We start from the raw sequence: 20,721 nt of genomic DNA on the forward strand, positions 1-20,721 counted from the left end.
ATTCACGTACTTGCCCTTTCTAGGGCATAGGACACGAATAGGCATATGCCCAGTGGCCAAAGCTCTGATTTGGTGGTGGTTAGACAACAAGTTGTATTAGTATTCTAAGAATGCTAATTACATTAAAATCGAAAACTTGCGCTAAGGATCTGAAAGATTCTGTATACCGATGATAGTGACGTATGTATTCATCTACTTTTATTTCTTTGCTTTTGAAGGCTGACTACAAGACTACAAGTAACTTTTTTATAAGTAGGGTTTCTTTTATATATTTAAAACCTTGTTCTCCTAATGCCCACAAAGGTTTATTATATAGGGTGCTTTCAGCGGTAATACCACCCCATTTTTGGCCTGCCACCGATAGGGGGTTCGTGGCATTTTTAGATATAATCATCATTATCCTCCTAAAGGGATGATCGCATGTGGTGGTATATTGAATGACTATCCACTGAAACGGCTTAGAATCTACTCGCTTACTTTGTTCACCAAAATTATAGATTTTCTAAATTTATTCCCTTAGCACATATGTAAAATATGGCCAGTCTCTTGGCTAATTCCCGTGAGTGGGTAGGTGCCGATGACGTTAAGGTCATCATCATCAGCGTGCGGGGGTCGGTGGGCGGCCAGTGCGTACAGTGCCTCGACTCCGGTAACCAGACCGGTGAGTTCACTCCAACCTATTTCACAAAGCCTTGTAACTACGGAGCTGCCTAATTTATACCTTCTGTCATGGCCATGGTGAACCTCAGCAGCTACAAGGAGCGGCATGATGCTGCATTATTGAAGGAATAGCCTATGCGTATATGTACGTTTGTCGTAGTCTGCCGCACCTGTTTTATGGTTATCCCCTTGAAAAGATATAAAAATGCATAGAACGGAAGTGTTTCTAGTGTCATACATTGCAATTAAATGCCAAAAGCACCAGATTTAGGGATAACAAAACATCAAAATAACATGTGTGGAATTGGCGCCGGGGTTCTGAAAACACTGAACCGGGTCGCAGCTCTGTCCTACGTTCAACCTGCACTTGCTAAATACTAGTCAGCCACTCATAAATAAAGAGGTATCGTATTTTAAGTGAAACAATAGGCTTATCGTGTTCAACTTTCTTTTATTTTTCTAAAGCACTCTTTGCTGGCACCTTTTCATACCACATTGCCAGACCTGTTTCTTGATGTCAAACGCCCTCATTGCTCCATTCGGAATCATCAAATGTAGAGTCATCATCATCATCATCATCGTCAGCCTATATTTATTTCCACTGTATTAGTAGGCTCTATTAATGTACAGTATTAACTGACTAACTGGCGGGGGTGTTATAGGAAGTTCAAAATAACGATAGACGCAAAATTTTGCGCCGACCAAACATAACTGAATAGGCTTCTTGAAGAGAATTGTCATGAGACAACAAAAATGTCTTTCCTGTGCGATACATCATCGCAATGATGTACTGGTGTATTATATTATATCATTGCTATGAACAGGGTTTTGCTGACATGCATAAAAACAAGCAGGCATCCAGCAACAAACCGTTGATTTCTAAAGCTGATAAAAACAGGCCGAAAATTAGGCACGTCACGTGACATCTCATCATTGTTTTCTAGAAGCCCCGCTGACATGGATATTAAGTGAACGAGCTTCGAACAAGCTCTGTGGTTATAGCCATTTAGGCCACCTCAGATCACGTGACCACGCGACCTCACGTAACATTCGCCAGCCCACTGCTGTTTGCCAGCCATATTGACCTGGATACCTAACGGTCGGGCTTCGAAGGAGCTCTGTGATCGTACCCACTAAGGCGACGTCAGGCCACGTGGTAAAGGAGGTCACGTGTCCTAGTAACTTTCGGAAGCCAACAGGTGATTCACATACACACTGACAGGGGTATGAAATGAACCAGAATCCCAAAAGCTATGCGATGGTACACACGTAGCGAGCGTCAAACCATGTGGGAAAGGCTGTCACTTGAGCTCATATATCTTTCGCTAACTCATGCATGATTTCAAACCATATTTACATGGATTTCAAGCGATGGGGCATTGAAGAAGCTCTGCGATAACACGCACGTCGCTTACTTCAAACCACTTGAAAAACAGCCATGTGGCATCACGTAACTTTGGCCAGGCACTTTGGTGTCATTCCCAACCGTACTGACATAGATATCAAACGAACTTGCTTCGAAGAAGTATTGGGATCGTATGCACATCGCGTACTTCAATTCGCATGGGAAAGGGTGTCATGTAACATCACGAATCTTTCGCTAGCCCATGCGTGATTCCCAACCATATTTACATGGATGCCAAACCAACGGCCTGTGAAGAAGCTCTGCGATGATGCGCACGTACGGCCCATCTAACCACGTGGTAAAGGGTGTCAACTGACATTACGTCACCTTCGCCAGGCTCATGCGTCATTCCTAACCATACTGACATGGATAGTATACGAACGGGCTTCGAAGAAGCTCTGCAATGGTACGCACGTCGAGTACTTCACATCACGTGAAAAGGAGTCACGTGACATCAGGTAACTTTCGCAAGCCCATGGGTAATTCCCAACCATGCCGACATGAATATCCAAAGAATGGGAACTAGAGCACTGCACGGGCCGATTTACATTGAGCACTGCACGGGCCGTTTTTACATTGGGCGGCCCGCCCGAGCCCGATCAAAACTTTTATGGCGAGACCCGGGCCCGGCCCGGGCCCGGAAATAATCTACGTTACCCGCCCGGCCCAGCCCGCCACCCCTTTATCTTAAGCCCGAGCCCGGCCCGAGCCCGACTCGAAACCGGCCCGAACCCGGCCCGAGACCAAAAAATACATGTTTTTCAGAGTTGAGAAGCCCGAGAATAACTCGCAGACAGCCCGGGCCCGGGCCGGGCCCGCGTCAAAAAACCCGAGCCCGGCCCGGGCCCGGGTCAAAAAGCACACACCGTGCCCGAGCCCGGCCCGAGCCCGTGAAAAAACTCCTCTACCGGCCCGGCCCGGCCCACGGGCCGGGCCGGGCCCGGGCTTTCGGGTAAGCCCGAGCCCGTGCAGTGCTCTAATGGGAACTGCAAAAGCTAGGTGACGGTACCTGTTATATCCTCAGTTTTTCGGATTGCTTTGACGGCTGGCGCCACGCCGCGCCAAACCTTGTAAGAGTACTGTGCCGTGTACCCCTTTCCATCTGTTGAAATAAATGGCAGTCTACGTTTGGCCCCCCCGTCCAAGGAAGTCCTCGCTCTTACTGCGGCGCTCCGCGCCCTCGGCCGTTGGCCTACTCCGTATGCCCCCCGTTGCGGCCGCCCCATCGAATCAACTACAACTCACGCCGTCTCTACAGTGCACCCGTCGTGTACTTGCCAGAAAGTAAAGCTTGTCGTATTTTTTTTTTTGTCTCCTCGCACACGCACAGGAAGACTGAAAGACGTGCGAATTCTGGTTCCGGTAGTTGCTCTTCACGCATTAACGATGCTATCGAATTATTGTAAAGTTCTCGTTACTCAGAATTGTGTGCTGATTTGTGCGTAATTACTGCTCACTGATTGAACTGGAAAAAAAAGATAGTTTCGCTTTTTTGCGTATTCTCTTATTTTCCTTTTTTTTCTTTTTGTTCAAATTGTTCCTTATCTGTTATAAAGCAACCAAAGATCAAAATTTACACTAATATAACGATTAAATGCCTTAACTTCGCAAATTACAAATTTTTGTGGTGATACAAGGCTATATATTTTTCGCGTGACGTGGCTGGGATGCTCGCCAAAGAATGCTTCCGCTATAAAAATAGTATTTCAAGACTCTGCCAGTTAGAAACTTCGAAAGGGTACTCCCGGCTTATAAAATGCGCACTTACGGCAATATGTCCTAAGATCCCTGCTGCAGTTGAGCAGTTTTATTACTGACCAAAATACCGTTATAACGCTATAATCGCGTAAGTACGCATGTTATTAGAAAAGCGTACCCTCTCGACGACGCTAAAACATTTATTTTATTTATTTTTATTTATTCACTAATTCATTTCTTTTCGCTCCACATTAATCTTACGTTGGTGCATTGTATCGAAGTTTGGTTTATGGCGGAGACAACAGCACCTAAATTTTCTCTACCGGACATAATTCCTTCTAATATAGGAAGATCCCAAAGGTATATAGCGTCATTGCTTTTCTTCTAAATACATCAGCAATAAAGTGTTATGAAACGCGCTGGGTGTGAAACAACGTTCAGCTAGTCAACATTTTGTCTGCGGTAATTGCGCGCCTTGCTCGGCGGATTTTAAGCGCAGGTCATTTTGCACATTCTTAGCGTTTAGCATTCAAAAATAGTTTCTTTTTAAAGCTAGCCATATGGTATTGGTCTCCTCGCTGAGCTACTTCCATGTGGCGAATGCGAAAGGGTGCGGAAGTTGGTGGCTGCAGTATGGATTTGATTTGACAGCGCAAATCCGAAAGAACGGATGGACAATATGCTCGTACCATGTTCTGGCTGTATCTTTAGTCAATATTAAAAAAAAAAGAAAGTAAACGTCGTGCGTACAGGCGACGGCAAAATGTCAGTATATATACTCTGCAACTGAACGGTACCCGCAAGCAGTTCAATGAGACGAAAGCAGACGACTGCTTACACGTCACTTAGTTGCAGGTGATAGCTACTGGTTGCCACAGTCGTTCTGCAGAGTACACAACTTTTTACTGTCCTCTGTAGCAACGATGTTTCTTGAATTTTTTTTTCGTTGACGGGTACGGGTAAGTTCGGTGAAAAATTTTTTTTCTTTTACTATTCTTTAGTGAGAAAAAAGTTAGGGTAGGCGTGGATGGTTTAGGAAACTCTTGCAAAGGAAAATGAGCAAGCAGACGGCCATTGCGGCGTGAGGAAAATCCCCGAAGTGATGGTTTCTCAGCAAACTGCTGCAGTAGCTTTTCATCGGCCCGTACAGCCAATGCTCTTGCCGTGAATCCCGGCTCACGAGGGACGTCCAAAACCTCTGCTTTGTCGCGATGGATGAGGCAAACTCGGCGCGGCCGACCCCTGAAAGCACAAGGCGTAGAGAAAGTGAAGTACATACAGATCAGTCTCTACAGTAGACAGAGAGAGGTTTGTCGACACCTTTAAAAGGGGAGGAAATATGAAGCAGTTGGCAGCTACCCTAGAGATTAATATCAAAACTGTGCGCTCCATTGCAGCTACAGATAGGGATCACGCACGAAAGCGCGTCGGATCTGCAAAGAGGTTTGTGCAAGACATTGCTACCGCAGTTTGTGATATAGCGGAAAAAAATCTGGCATTTACTTTCAACCAAATACGGACAACACTATCTGAAGGATACCAAGCACTTCAAGTAAGGACGTCTACCATCGACCGACTGCTCGGTTTTCACGTCTACATATTGAAGCTTTCCCCACCCAGATCAGCTGATCGTAACCAGAGTGACGTAAAGCGCGACCACAAAGACTACGCGCAATGGCTCCAAAATCAAACTTCAAATCTCTTCCTAATTTATGTCGATGAGACAAATTTCAATGTGCGGTGTGCCAGAAGCTCCGCCAGGGCAAAACGCGGAACACCAGCAGCTCGAATGGTGCCTAGTACGAAGGGTGCAAACATAAACATTATCGCTCGTATGTCTCTGGAAGACAGTAGATAAAGTTCATTGGCTAGTATTAAATTAATTTCTTGCTGAAGCCTCTAAGCAAGTTCAACAAAATGACTCCACCAGCCACGCCGTATTAATTTTTGACAATGCACCGGCCCACCATCGCGCTGAAAACGCCCCCTCGCAAGCATGGCACACTCTGCGAAGAATCTGCCACCCTACAGCCCCTTCTTCAATACTATGGAAGAGATGTTTTCAAAGTTCAAGTGGCATGTTAAAGCTTTCCTGAGCGAGCGCCGCCAAGAATTGTTCACAATTCCACCGGGCATGACAAAGAAAGAACACCGACGGGCCATGCTCATCGAGGCAGCCGTACGCTCCATACAGCGAGTACAACGCACGGACTGTGCGTCATATCACGAGCACACCTTTTCCTTTTTGGATGCCGCACCGAAATGTTGCGACATGTGAAGGCCATCTTTGATCGATGAGAAAGATCGTCTCAGTGAGTGCTGCTCTAGTCATAAACCAGTTTCCATAATTCAATTAACGTATTTCTTTGAACCCTTTTATAATATAGAGCAATACATTTCGCTGTCTTTCATTTAAGTTACAAAAGTCCCAATATAACTGAATTAATATGTGCTATAGTGACCATGCACTAACAGGGCAGATGGCGTCCAGACAGATTAAAAATAATAAAGAGTTAGGCTAAATATGGAGCTTTTCGTGCAGAACCTACGATATAGTTGTGAGACATACCGTAGTGGGCGATATTACCGTGCACTTCAGTCTAAGTATACGAGCGTTGTCGGATTTTGCCCGATCGAAATGTGGTCACCGAGAGCGCCGTCAAACCCGTGACTTCGAGCTCAGCAGCGCAAATATTTATTGGGTTGCACCGCGGCGAGTGAAAAATCACAAGCAAAGGTGCACTGGCACCCAGAGGTTTCGATGAAGGTACACTGCTCAGCGATTGAAAGGCAACACTCTGAGGGCATCGCTCCGAACATTTTTTGTACCATCTACGAGCGCTCGGTCCACCGAGTTGAAGCATTGTTGTGTACGATGATAGCCAGGGACTTTGCGATGAATTTGATACCGCAGCGATCGCGCATTGCTGACTGATGGTGCAAAAAGTACCAGCCGCCATGCGGTGCGATTATGGCGTTTCAGTTGCTGAGCAGCGTACAGTGCGTTCTGCCGGAAAAGAAGTATATGATACAGGGTGTCCCAACCATCATACGCCAGGATATAAACATATGCAAATGCCACGTAGCTGGACAGAACCAAGACAATCTTGTATGCCGTCGCTTGGAGATACTGTGGTTATTTTTGCATTTCGCCTAATTGCATAATTATTCTAACTTAATTATTCAACTTCGCAAATATTACAATTAGATGAAAAGTGTCAATGAGAAAATTGTACAGCAACGTGAAAAACTGCCGATACAGCTTTCTGTTGCTCAATACGTGCTACATAAAAGTGTCTTTCCGAGCGTGAAAGAAGCCCGCGAATACATGCAAAGTGCCTCGAGCAGCCAGCCGCGCGGCAATTCTGCGTGTATTCGCAGGCTTCTTTCACGCTAGGAAGAAGACTTTTATGTACCACGTATTGAGCAACAGAAAGATTCTGACACGGTTACAAAAAAGTGAAACTATCTTTTTTCCAGTTCAGTCAGTGTGCAGTGATTACGCACAAATCAGACAACATTACGTGCAACGAGAACTTTAGAACAATTTGATAGCATCGTTAATGTGTGAAGAGCCACTACCGAAACCAGAATTCGCACGTCTCTCACTCTTCCTATGCGTGTGCGAGGAAAAAAAAAGTGTGGCAAGCTTTACCGATTCAATTCATCTATGCTTACCACATCATTTCAAGGTAAATTCCTCTGGCATGATATTCATGTCAATCGGTTCAGCAGTCAGTCACGTTCGATCCAAAGTTACGTGAAGTCACGTGACGCGCTTTTCCCGGCGGTTTCCGTCGTTTTACGTGGCAACAGTCACAGTGGCTGTTCGATTGCAGTTCGTTTAATATGCATGTTAGTATGTTCTTGAATCACCCAATTGCTGCGGAAAGTTTTGAGGTCACGTGACACTGCTTTTTACGTGGTCTGATGTGCTTTTCGTGGGTACAAGCGCAGAGCTTCTTTGAAGCCCGTTTGTTCGATATCCATGTCAGTATGGTTCGGAATGACACATGAGAGCCTGACGAAAGTTCCGTGATGTCACGGGACTCTTTTTCACGGGGTTTGAAGTACGCGAATGTGCGTGCCATCGCAGAGCTTCGTCGAAGCCTGATCGTTTGATATCCATGTCGATATGGCTGGGAATCATACACGCGCCAGTGAATCATACGTGAGGTCACGTGACAGCCTTTCCCGCCTGGTTTGACGCTCGCTATGTGTGAACTATCGCAAAGCTCTTTCGAAGCCCGTTAGTTTGATACACATGTCAGTATGGTTGGGAATGACCCATGAGCCTGGCGAAAGTTACGTGATGTCACGTGACTCTTTCTCACTTGGTTTGAAGTACGCGACATGCGTACTATCGCAGATCTTCTTTGAAGCCCGTTCGTTTGATATCCATGACGTTATGTTTTGGATGACCCATGAGAGCCTGGTAAAAGGTACGTGAGGTTGCGTGACTCCTTTCACGTGGTTTGAAGTACGCGGCGTGCTTGCCATCGCAGAGCTTCTTCGAAGCCTGATTATTTGATATCCATGTCAATATGGTCCGGACTCATGCAGGGGCTAGCGAAAGATATGTGAGGTCATGTGACAGCCTTTCCCCACGTGGTTTGACGCTCGCTACGTGTGTACCATCGCATAGCTTTGAGATTCTCGTTCATTTAATACCCCTGTCAGTGTGTATGTGAATCACCTGTTCGCTTCCGAAAGTTACTAGGTCACGTGACCTCCTTTACCACGTGGTCTGACGTAACCTTCGTGGGTACTATCACAGAGCTCCTTCGAAGCCCGATCGCTTGATATCCAGGTCAGTATGGTTGGGAATCACCAGTGGGCTGTCGAATGTTGCGTGAGGTTGCGCGACACCCTCTTACGCGTGATCTGAGGTGGCTAAGTGGCTATAACCACAGAGCTTGTTCGAAGCTCGTTGACTTGATATTCATGTCAGCGGGGCTTCTAGAAAAAAAATTATGAGATGTCACCTGACGTGCTTTTCGGCCTGTTTTTATCAGCTTTAGAAATCAACGGTTTGTTGCTGGATGCCTGTTTCTTTCAATGCATGTCAGCAAAGCCCTAGTCATGGCAATAATATAATATACCATACCAGTACAACCCCCCAAATCATTAACTATAGCGTGCGCGAGCACCTTAAGTTAGGAACAAACTAGCAAATGACTATACTATCTTCACGAGCTTTATGAGCATTAGTTAACCTCAACCGTTTCGCAAATTTGTTCCATCGTAACGCACTGGAAAGCAGAAAAAAACGCATTTACATTAGCTACAGATAAAGATTTGGCAGGTTATACATTATTTCGATGATGTATCGCACAGTAAAGGCATTTTTTTTTGTCTCATGACAACGCTCTTAAAGAAGTCAATTCAATTTTGTTTGGTCAGCGTAAACACACATTTAATCGTTATTTTCAACTTCATAAAACACCCCCGCAAGTCGATCTTTGCTTTGGAATAAATTCACTGGCGTGAGGATTAAAATACGTGGCGCGTAGATTAAATATTTGGCTCTGGGAATAAATGTGTTGAGCATGGATTAAATTGACTGGCGCTTGGCCTAAAATATCTGACGCTTGGATTAACATGAGCGGTAAAACCTGAAGATACAAATTTGTTTGCCCAGCTGCCGACTCCACCAAGGCAGCCAGGTAGCGCTCGAAGCCGGTGCCAGACAACAAAGCCCTTGCTGTGGCCAACTGGAGCGCGCAGTGGCTCGTGGTCGGCGCATCTACCTGAGCTGTGCGTTGGTGGTTTGTAATAACATGGTCAAGTGCTACATCACTTAATAGGTCGCCGTTGCGCGCTCGTCACTTGCGCTTACAGAGCATACGCATTGCCCGGCGATCTGTTCCCATGTGGATGGGCGCCATTGGTAATAACTTTCGCCTAAGTAACTTACGCATTTGTAATAACTTTCGCCTAGGGGCTAACCGCAATGTCCTTGTTTGAATGCACATAAAATCAGAACTGTTCGTGATAAGAAACCATTTAACCTATCTCAATTGACATTGGTGCATTTTATATAACGCGTGATTGTTGTAATCAATTTTGGGAGTGCGTCCTTCTATTTTCTATTTATTCCACATTTTGCTAAGGAAGGATTGAAGTGCATAAAAGCTCAATAAAAATTGGAGGATGCTTAAGCTTCGCTATTAAGAGTGGAAATGCGATAGTGTTATCGGGCCCCGTTCACATCGCCTTTTTCTTTATGAGTAGGCTTCACTGCAACACATGACGTGGGAAAGCCAGCTTACAAAGACCAAGCTTACACCGTTCCCATTAAAGTCGGCCTCACTTTTAAACACAAATGCTTTGCTCGGATTACATTTTCACAGGGGCAATATAAGCCGTCATATATCAAAATGTGAAGGCCCTAGGACATTTTGTTTTTATTTTATTTATTGTTTGCTGCTGCCCCGAGGGTGCGGGTGTCCAAAACGCATTAGGCAGGCTAAGTCCCAGTTTGACCTGCCGAGTAGGTGAGTGCCATCTGGATGGTGTTTTTGGAAGTAATCTAGCCGAGCGCGCCGCTGTTGTACGGCAGGAATGTTGGAAAAGGGGTTTGTGTTCGAGTTTCCTCGTAACAGAACTTTTTTTTTCTCGTACATTCAAATTACAATCTGACGCTATCATATTTGAAGGTTGTGGTTAAGTCGTACTTTACGATTGTTCTTACGGATTTTACTTTGAGAAATTCAATTAGTTCACTAACAATTCTGCGCCACGAGGAGGGCCTTCGTGGTTGGGGTGGCTCGGGATTACTTTCTCAGGCTTGGACCCCAGCGCCGACACGACGCTGACACCGGATTTTCTGGATACGGGGCCCTAAGCTCCATCGCTTTAAAATTCAAACTCCATGTATATTACTCTGCCGGCAATAGTACAAGAAAATGCTGTCTTGTGAACTGTAACAGTTTGACTTTCGAATGCGCACAGCTTTAGTGCGTTGTTACTCGGTAAAATAAGTGGTGCTGTGGTAGGAATGGTACTATATTACAATTCTCGCGTAGCCGAGGTAATACCTCTGCGAAAATTGTTTATTTACCCATTGATTTTCCCCCCTTAAAAGCTCATTCTGGTGTACACTAGCAGTGAGTCTTTGACTACGTGATGGTGCTTATAAGCACCAATTTACTGTTAGTTATAAGCTGCCGCTTACAACAGCTAGAGCAAGTGGGTCACTGCGTGTACTGTTGGAGAAGCCACTTCTGCAGAGTCCATTGGCGCAGAGTGCTAAGTGGTCTAAACATGGCGAACACAACGTTCCAAGCCTGAAATCAGCATTTCGGTCGTCGCGAGCAAACCACCACTTCATTCTCCTCGATACGCCGCGCGAGCATGATTTCCAACATTCTCCACGCCCGACAATATAACTTGCACACTTCCAAAGGACAAAGAAGTTGAACCAGGCTCATGAGCTCAGTCTCTGCTAGTCGAATTTTGCATGTTCTGAAGTACGCGTCGTTTCCCTTATAGATTTCAACAGCTTTAGCTAATTTTCAAAACGTAAAAGGTACTTTGTAACCTGTAATAATGACAAGGTTATCATTCTTCAAACTGTTGCCAAGCTTTTGTGTCCTGCTGTGCGCTCTATTTAGTGTCAAGATGTATTCTTTATACCGGTGCTGCCAAAAGTAATAAGTTTTTGTTGTCCACATCTTTAGGCATGCAGTTTGTCTGTACGACTTCCCGAGTTCTCGCTAACTTGAGCTTGAGGAAGAGTAGTAAGACGTCTACACGCCAAGAAGGGCGAAAGAATTAGTACCTCGGCTTCGGCAGCGTCATCTGAAATGTAAGCGAGCGGTCTAGAATAGCGATAATTGCTACGATAGTGATAAATAGCAATAAAAGGAATCAATAGTGATAGCACCTAGCGACAGTAAGGTGTCGAGCCGTTCGAAGCTGAAGCGTCCTCCTCATAATGCATTCCTGAATCCTGAGGCCGTTTTTATACCGTGTGGTGATACGGGCCGGGGTTTGGTGGACCTTCAACAGCGTCTTCTTGGAGCTCGAACCAGGTTGACCATCAGAGAGGGTCCGGCAGGGAAGACGAGGTGACGTAAAAACAAATCACAGAAGTTTAATACATACTTATGGGTGAGCGGCGTTTATGGGGTTTTAAGTGCCAAAACCACCAGCTGATTCTGTGGCACGCCGTAGTGAGGGACTCCGGATTAATTTGGACCACCTTGGGTTCTTTAACTCACACCTAAATCTAAGTACGCGGGTCTTTTCTGCATTTGTCCCCCATCGAAATGCGGCCGCCGTGGCCGGGATTCGATCCCGCGACCTCGTGCCCAGCAGCCCAACATAACAACTGAGCAACCACGGCGGGTTGTAGAAAACATACAAGAAACGTTTAGCCTGCATGCACCTGCACGCTATATGGCAAAGCAAAAGTGTTCTATATACACGTGGCTGCTTGCTGGCTTTTTTACACCCTCCACCATTCGGGCCCTCTTCACTCTTCCCCTCTCCTGCAACCACTGCAGGACAGGACAAACCAGATGAAGTAGTGATGGTGGGTGACCGTAGCGGGGTGAACGTCCCTAGCGGGGGTGAGATAGTTGCAAGGTGGCACGGCAGGTTTCGTCTCTGACGTATCTCTGACCCTCGCGACGGACTCGTCTGTTCATGTTGACGAGCAAGATCGCTAGGCACACCGTTTCCCATGCGTTTGCACGTGGTCCAGGCATGGCCGCTATGAGTGAATCGTATCAGACTGCACGTGGTCCGGGCATGACCACTCTAAGTGAATCGTAACAGCGGCAATAAGACGACTGGGTGATACTGCCAATAAAGTATACTAAAAGTATTATTTGTTGATAATAAGCTCATAATAAGGTGAGAGTAATGATGGCGAGAGCGCATGAGGCACTGAGAGTACAATTGAAATCAATATGGCCTCATAAACGTGAATTTTGTACAGAACATGTCATTGAACAAGCAGCCAGCGCCAACACACGAAGTGGATGAACAGAAATTTAACGTTGTACAACAGCTTTCACGCAGAGTATTTACGCTAGCCTGTCGCTGAGCACAACGAAATAGATTCAATTGGGGCCACTGTTATTGGATTCGGATGGGATTGGAATGTTGAAGCGCTCATGCACTGACATTTGCTGGGTTCCACACAAGACGCAAGTGGTCAAAGTTAGTTATTTTATTCGATGCTATCCTTTACGTCGTTTCGCACATTTCTGTGTCTTTGTTATCAATATACCTCGGACTAGAGGAGAACCCCCTCCACCCTACGTTTCCGATCCCCTTGATACATGCGCGTAGTTTCACTTCTGCAAGACTTGATGCGCAGAACATTGTTGCGCACTGTCTAAATTTCCCTATGCGGTACCTTGCCCACCAACGCTATTTGTTGCAATTATGTTCATGTAGCTCTCATTGACTCATATAAAGCGCCAAAATAATCTGAAGCTTTTTAGAGCACAGCTCTTAGGCGTCTATTCCGGCGGCGAGTGGCGGTGGCGGCGTTGTCACTCGTAACTGAGCGAACGAGCACAGCGAAGGATGAAAGAGCTAACGCGGAGCACCGCGGCGGATGACAGACGCGAGGAGGAAAGCGAACAGGAGGGTGTCGCGGAACCATGAGGCGGAAAGCGGAGAGTATGGCGAAAGCGTGAGAAGAAAAGTGTAGTCCGATGTCGATGGCAAAGAGATGGCGCCAGAGTAGCGCGCGTCGTCTGGGAGGTCTGCCGGTGGCGGCTGCTCTGAATCGCTCCCATGCATCACCCACGCGCTGGCTCTCGCGACCTCCAGATTAGCGAGACAGTCGCCCTACACTTCGATCAATTTACAACGTGCCGCACGAGACAGATTACCTGCGCCAGCCAATATATCGCGAAAAGAAAACACATATAGAACTGCACCCAAATTTCGCATTAGGGAGTATTGTAATCGTCGGTGAATTTTTTCTTCTGATTCTCACCCGCAACGCCTGCGCCATCTAACAGGGCAAGATGAGTTTTCACAGCCACCTACCATGGCCAGGAGAAATATTGTTACGTGGACAGACAGACGACAGGCTACATACAAATATATTTTCAAGCGCACACGTATAGCATGTACTACAAGGTGACAGCCAGAGCAAAATTGAAATCGTCCTGGCGTTTGCAGACAATGATTTCTTCTTCATCTTCTATTGTACAAGTTATGTATGTTAAAATACCACTGCAAACTCAGTGCGCATGCTGCCCACGAAAAACTTGTACGCATGTCCTGCACTCGTAGGCACATCAGTACTCGACGATTGCGGTGAGAACTCCGTGTTGCTTTTTGTACGCACCGGGCTACAGGCACTATGAAAATAGAAGTTACCACGTACTTCGTCGTACATGCGAGATACATTAAGGTGCCGTGCAGATGGTTCGTCATTAAGCTCGGAGAGAACACAGTCTGACGAGAAGATCAGGCACGTCAGGGTGCAAGTTATGAATGTATAGATTGCAGCACTAAAGGATAAACCTGTAACCGAGGCGTCAGTACGTGAATATTTCACACGTTCGATGAGTGCTTGCAGCGGCAGATCGCGGTTCTGCTCGTCGATGAAGTTTCTGAAGGAAGACACAGAGAAAGTGCAGCTCGCAATGCAGAACTGGTGGAAACATATTCTTGGCCAAGACTGCATTTTCGTGAAGCGAGGCATACAGCAATGAAACCAGATCTTGTGCTACCACAGTGCGCTATCAAGCAGCTTCACAAAGCACAAAAAAGTATGTAGCTGGCTGGAGGTTTCCGCTGTGCGGCCTCGATACATAATTCCATCATGTACTTTCATATCTTTTTGTGCAACGTAACTTTCGGCGGATCTATACGTGTGTTAGTTTTATTGCGATAGCAATTATATGGACACTCAAAAGCAGATTTCTGCCGTCGGCGTCGCCGTCGTCGTCGCCGTCGCCGTGAGGTTCCGTATGACGTCAATGGAGATGAAATCGTCGCGAACGCTGTATGTGCGAGTGAAAGGGCGCGAGGGGCGCGCGCTTTCACGGGGAGTGAACGCACGGCGGAGAACAAACGCGCGTTCTGCGCCGTGCTCGCTTAAGGGCTGCAGAAGCAGGCGTCTCTTTCCTCCTTTACAATCACCATATATGTAGAGCAAACGCGCCTTCTTCCGACGCGCGAGAGGCCGTGGGGGAGGCGAAGGAAAGGGAGGCGACGTTTATATAGCTGCGGCACCAAGTGCCTGTTTATATCAGAGGCTCCGGCAACAGTCACCAACGCCACATGCATTTTGAGCGAACGCGGGCAAAACGCCGACGGCGTCGACAACAGTTCTGCGTGTTGCCGGTGCTGCTGCATGTCCAAGTTTATACAGCTGATAAAGCTAATATCATTACTCCGTATAGCTCTCTACAAATTTGCTATCGCAATTGATGCTTCACCTTTCAGGTGAAACTGCGACAACTTTTTAACACGAAAGTGTTTTATGCCGGGGTCCACCAAGACTTCACTGACGTATTTCCGTCACGGAAATACGTCACACGAACATACACGAACATAATACAAAGAAAGAAACCAGAAGAAAAAGTTCCACAAACATGCAAAATTTGGGAATCGAACCCACGACCTTTCGGTCCGCGACGATAGATCGCCGAGCGTTTAACCCATTGCGCCACAAACGCAATTGCAGAGAGCTACACAGACGCGCCTTATATATCTAACACTCCTCCGTGTACCCGCGCTCTTGCTCGGGGCGGTGCTGCCGCCTACGAGCAGAAAAGAGAAGTACTGCATTATGACACTAACGCTATAGTGCCTAGAATATACTTACTAGTGTGCCGACCGACGGGCGTTTCCAATGGGAGACGCTGGCACCGCCGGTGATGCCTTCCGCCGGAGCCCACCAGACGGCGACACTGTTTGGGACCGTGCTAACCGAGCGTCGCATCACGCGTCGCTTGCGCTTCGGATGCACTTCGGATGCGCGTTCGTAAGCGCAGTCGGTTGCGGCGCGTTGTAGCTTTCGAGCAAGTAGCATGTGGTGCCTCCGCATGTCATTGCTGGGTTTCTTTTCTGTGCGCGGGGTTCGCACTTGTGTCTGTTCACGGACGGAACCGAGGTGTCGTCGCAGAAAACGAGGCGTAAACACAGCACCTGTTTTGTCCCATATTGTACAACTGGATAGCGCTCAAACAACGAGCAAGTCTCATTATTCAGCGCGCCTGCTGACCCAGAACGTTTTGCCGAGTGGGAGAAGAATATAAGAGGGCAGATCGAAGGCTAACTCTGGCGGCTGTCGCTTGTGAGAAACACTTTAATAATTGCTACATTGAGCGCTCGTTCAAAATTAGTCAACGGTGTTTCGCCGCCCATGAAAATGTGCCCTGTTTAATTACCGTCATTTATGGTAATTAGTTACAACTTGGTGTGAATTTAGCATTTGTGGGCATGTCTCGCATATAATGCTTTACTGTGGAAAAAGGTTACACTTCTTCGGAAACCACATATTTATTTATTGGCATTTTTCGCAGAAACACCTGGTATCGTGTAGCGTTGTAATGATAACTGTGCGTACGCTCGTTTGTAAGTGCAACGAAATCATATTCTTTCGATTACACTTTGCACCTCAACCAACGTTCCGCAGAGCGAAACGGGCTGGGACAGCCCATTGGCGTCTGTCGCACACGCGCGCGTTGGCTAGAGACGCCGCTCGGAATAGCACGGTCCGTACGGCTATCGCCGTCTGGTGGCCGCCGGCGGAAGGCATCATTCTCCGTGCCACCGGAAAGCCCGCGGTCGGCACACTAGTAAGTATATTCTAGGCACTATACTAACGCGCACCGACAGTGAACGCTTCGGTGGTCTCAGCACTACGACGCCTCGATGCCAGCATTCGAAGGGACGCTGGCATCAAGAAGCACTACCAACGCCACCTAGGTGGCGTTCACCGTACTCAGCACAGCGGAGCGTGGCCTCCGCAATTAGCTCTGAAAATGTTTATGAAGTTGATCGCGGAGGCTGCAATTACGACGTGCTGTACGCGCTGATTTGACTCGGTGACGACTCAGTTACGTGCTTTGTCTTGCGCGTTGTATTTAGTGTGTCAGTTACGTGCTTCGTCTTTCGCGTTGTGCTAGCGTGTGCAGCGTAGTGCAGCTTCCATATGCACGACGGTTGCTCATGGTCATCGACGTTGGTAGTCGTGATGGAGGAGACGTGCCACCAGGCGTCAGCGTGGGTGCATCAACGCCTAAGGGCGCTTTAGCCACAAAACACCAATAGACATTATATATCAATGTGCAATAAACATTACACTACTTCTGTGAAGACACGTTTCACTTTCGTGTTCTATACCGATTCCTATATAAGAGGGATCAACCACATTTTTTTATATTGTACTCCACTTTTCTATTTTTCAGAAACGCCATGTTGCTTTTTCTCCTGGTAGTTTCCAGCATGATCTGTGAGTATGCCAACATTTAAATGCCCTTTGTTTTCAATACACAAGAAGCGTTTAGTCATGCAGTGCCCTACCAATGGAATGAATAAAGTTATAATGCTCTGTACGACACTACCATAAGATGAAAAGAAATATACCGTTGTATTATGCCTTATAGTATGTGTTTTTGTACAGCATATTGAACATTCTGTGAAATAAGATTATTTTTTCTGCGTAGGCCCAACGGGCCATGCGGGTATACGTTCTAACCTACGACCAAACGCCGCAACGCCCACCGTGAGATGAGGGCGATGCATGGCTAGTGATGTACACACTTTGATTTTCAAGTTAAGGTTTACAACGTCTCTAGCTTTACCATCACTGCAAGATTTGTAGCACCGAAGACTGCAGTCTTGTTAATCTAGCTGCCTAAATAGTTTAAAGAGACCCTGCTATACGTTTTAGCGAAGTCTTGAAAAGCATTTCACAGAAAAAGGCTCAGATATGTAGCGACAAAAAGAATCGGAGTGCGTTCATGAGAAGCGGAATTATCGGCAACAAAGATCCCCCCTATTTAGACACATACCCGTTCAATAGCACATACCTTGTGGACATACCTAATTAGCCAAGTTAGACACGGAAGGACATAAACAAAGTTCTTGAAGTTCCCCCACAATGTTAATCAAAAGAAAAAACGAAACCTATCAAGCAAGTAAATCCAATATACATTGGATAGATAAACACACTTCATTACAAGACTTAGCGAAGTGCGGAAAGCGGAAATGTTGACGTACTTGGTTTTCCAATCCGAAAGTAGCGTAATCACACAACACGTAAACCACTACTAGGATAACTTGCTATACTGTGAAACAATATTTAACTGGGGTGAGCCGTCGATAGGGTCCAGGAAAGTTTCTCTACTGCGTAGATAAACCAGACCACAGGTAAATCAGCGCAAGTAAAATTCGTAAGTAATTGAGAGCAAGTGAAGATGCTGTTTTTTGAAGAAACAAAGTGTGTTCATTTACAAGGCAAACAGTAATTGCACTATTTGAAATGACTGGAAAAGTGACACACATGAGCACTCTGCTACACTATAACGATAAGCCGTTAACTATCAACCCATTAATTGTTCCTTACACCTAAAACGCATCTTGACGCACTGAACTCAGTTACCTTTACAAATCAATTTTAACAGTAGTTGTAAGTTGACTGTGGAGTAAAAAAAAGACAAAAAGTCACACATACAAAATCTGTCGCTTGCTTTAGGTTCATTTCACCTGAAGTTTATTTAAATGGATGTTGAACGTGTTGTTCCAAATGGTAGCCAAGTGACGCACAAAATTTCAATCGGCGGGTTGATCCGCGTGTTTCTATTGGCGCCCAAGTCCAGTGCTCGACCGCTGTCGCCGCCATGCGCCGCTCGGGCGTACCATGTTTCTAGGTGGTTTCATTCGCCGAGGGCGCTCGAACGCAATCATATGGTTCGCGTGAATGCGCCCTCTGGAACTATAGCTGTATGGACTAGTGGTTACGACCCTCGCTTCGAGATCTGGGGGTAGGCGGGTTCGAATCCTGCTTTGGCCAGAATAATTTTTTTCTTGGTATCAGCATTTTCTTTTTTTTCCCTCTCTGTTTGGCGGTGCGGTCGGATGTACCCCGGTGTCGCGGCGGAAGCCGCGGTGCCGGGCACCGACGCGAAGCGGCGGTCGTTGGGGTGTTGCGGAGCGCCGCGTAGCGCTCCGCAACAACCCAAATAAAAAAATACTGCTCCAGTCAGGTAGACTGCTCCCTCCCTGATGGTGAGGTTATATTTGGATCATCAAAACAGTGATGCGTTTATTTAGGAATACCATCAATCCCTTAACAGCAGCCACAGCTGTGCCTAGTCACCAGCAGCCCGGCGTGTTCGCCGTTACAACGGCGGCAGCTAGAAACATGGTATGCGCGAGCGGCGCATGGCGGCGCCAGCGGTCGAGCCCTGGGCTTGGGCGCACATAGAAACACGCGGTTGATCCGACAGTGCGTCAGGAGCAGGCTGTTTCTTCAGGGAACTTACCATGTAAACACACACACACACACACACACACAAGACAATTATTTGCTGACGGAAGCGCTTGCTAACTATAGTAATGCACTTGCACACAAACCTTATCACAGTGCAGTCGCAGCGAGCAGGAATCCCGTCTGAGGTTATTCAGCTCACCGTCCACAGCTACTCTTCCCGTATACTTTGCAGTTGGAGCATGGCTGTTCATCGCAGTTCCGCGGTGGCTACTTCACCTCGTGGGATTCGGACCGACGGGAGTGAAGCCACGTAGTCTGGCAGCCTCGTGGCAGTCCTTCCTGCGCGGCCGCGTCAAGAAACACGGCTGCTTCTCTACACTGCAACAGTGGGGAATGATTGGCCTACCTATCTGGTCGAAGATATTCCTTGGTTACCTTGGAGCCCTATGGGGCATACATTTGTTAGTGTAGGACTGGGGCATGCTCCTTCCAAATCACCCAGGCATAGACCGCGGTCGTGGAAAAATGGTAAATGTCGCAGCAGTGAATGGTCTAGGGAGAGCGAAGTTTTTGAAGGCAATAAAAATTTAACGTCTTTAGAAATATGTCATAACCGGGGTAAGAACCGCTGTGTGTTAATAATTTAGTATGAGATGGCAGTTAAATACGTGAGCAAGAGTTGTAGAGGTTAGGGCTGGTAGCTTAAGTAACGAGTAGATGACTTGGCATAATACGAGTAATGTCCAACTACAGTCGACATCTACGCATAAAATTGATTGGCCTTGTTATCCTTCCTGCTGCAGGCGTCACGTCTACGTGAACGAACTTCTTGGCTGAAGACCGCCTATCAATAAACCCACACATGCTATCTGAAGGCATGAATGTTGCCAGATTCGAGACCCTCGTTATTTAACGAAGGAGAAGAAAGGAAACCAAGGAAACCAAGGGGCCCGATTATTATTAGTCATACCATAAGAAGCCAACAAACAATGACACCAAGGACAACATATGAAAAAATTTGGCTGTGGCTTAACTCAGTTATGCCTGGGTGTGCGTAGCGAGAGGTGCGGTTAATCTTATTGTTTAGCTTGGTTCTCGCTATGGTTACATCTTTATCGTTTAGCTTCGTACGTCTGAGTGTTTAGGTTTGGTTGTTACCTCTCGTTAAGTTATGGTTACATTTAAGACTGGACATTTTTAAAGTGTAGCGCATTTATTTTGAAAGTCTTCATCTTGTTGTTTCTCAATTGCCACAAAGACGTTCCGATGGTCGGTGAGGCGGGAGGCTAAGGGGTTGTCGTCCAGTGACTTAAACACGTTTCGGGTGCTATCCTCATCTGAATCCACTCGCCTGGCCACTTCGTACTTACGACGCTTCTCGAGGCGTGCGGCTCGTTCTTCCTCCATCTCCTCGGCTCGCTCCTTCGTCTTGCTTTCGTTCTGACGACGAAACTTGGCTTCTTGCAGTCTCGCCGACTCACTTTCCATATCTGCCGACGAATCCCACCGAGCCACCCCTTCTATATATACGATGCAA

At 46.7% G+C, this 20,721-nt stretch overlaps 1 long non-coding RNA gene across 1 annotated transcript; it reads left to right on the forward strand.

Moving 5' to 3' along the window:
• Positions 1-614: 614 nt before the first annotated feature.
• LOC125946435 (uncharacterized) lies at positions 615-19,751 on the forward strand. The gene is made up of 4 exons (XR_007467587.1): positions 615-661; positions 9,405-9,520; positions 17,158-17,201; positions 19,417-19,751. It is a non-coding gene; the product is annotated as an uncharacterized LOC125946435 (long non-coding RNA).
• Positions 19,752-20,721: the final 970 nt, after the last annotated feature.

This window comes from Dermacentor silvarum, chromosome 6 (genome assembly GCF_013339745.2).
Source record: "Dermacentor silvarum isolate Dsil-2018 chromosome 6, BIME_Dsil_1.4, whole genome shotgun sequence".
Classification (NCBI taxonomy): Eukaryota; Metazoa; Arthropoda; class Arachnida; order Ixodida; family Ixodidae; genus Dermacentor; species Dermacentor silvarum.